Source organism: Octopus bimaculoides, chromosome 1, assembly GCF_001194135.2.
Source record: "Octopus bimaculoides isolate UCB-OBI-ISO-001 chromosome 1, ASM119413v2, whole genome shotgun sequence".
NCBI classification, from domain to species: domain Eukaryota; kingdom Metazoa; phylum Mollusca; class Cephalopoda; order Octopoda; family Octopodidae; genus Octopus; species Octopus bimaculoides.
Window position 1 is genome coordinate 90,971,729 of NC_068981.1, and position 907 is coordinate 90,972,635.

The 907-nt window shown below is 36.5% G+C and overlaps 1 protein-coding gene across 1 annotated transcript in view; it reads left to right on the forward strand.

Annotated features, from left to right (window-relative positions):
- The window catches only part of LOC128247334 (dipeptidase 1-like), a 31,629-nt gene that overhangs the window by 6,167 nt on the left and 24,555 nt on the right, over positions 1-907 (forward strand). The window lies entirely within an intron of this gene.

Consider the following 907-nt stretch of genomic DNA (forward strand, 5'->3'; position numbering starts at 1 on the left):
TATATATATATACATACATATATATATGTATATATATATATATATATATATATATATATATTCAGTTGGAAATTAGACAGCCAACTGTAAATTTATTTGCTTGGACATTAGATTTTTCTGGATTTTTGTAAGAAAAAGGAAGAAAATCTTGAGTTTTCAGATACGTGAAAGGATACGTAGCAACGTTGAAGTATTTTTGAAAGGAGCTAAATAGTATATAAGGAAACTGAAATTTGGAACTGTAACTTCGACTTTCAGAGACAGCATATCAGCATAAAGCAATCATGTGACACATCTCGTAAGCTAGAATATAACAACAGCATTCACAGGAAGATTTGCTTCTCCTGGACCTGTGATAGGTACATTACATCCCACCATTACGGATATGCTTTCGCTATCCAGAAACAAGAAATAGCCGGTATATATTTGATAAATAAGTAAGACGAAGATACCACCAAACCTCCACGTTGTAACGAAATAATATTGGCTTTGCTATACCAGTGTGGAAAATGTCACCTACATCATCAACAGCTACCTCCAAATGTCTACAAGATACTACCTACCCTTGAGGCATGGCAAGTTGCAAAGACTATTTACAATGCTATCCGCAAGAAGGATTGCCATGACGTATAACTCAAAGATATGTCAGAACCAGCTGATCTTCACTACTTTAAAAACAAGGAACACTGGGCGAAATAGGGCGATGAATTAGGCAATGAACTGGACGATGAACTAGAGCGTTGAACTAAGCAATGAACTAGGCGATGAACTAAGCAATGAACTAGGCGATGAACTAGAGCGATGAACTAAGCAATGAACTAGGCGATGAACTAGAGCGATGAACTAAGCAATGAACTAGGCGATGAACTAGAGCGATGAACTAAGCAATGAACTAGGCGATGAACTA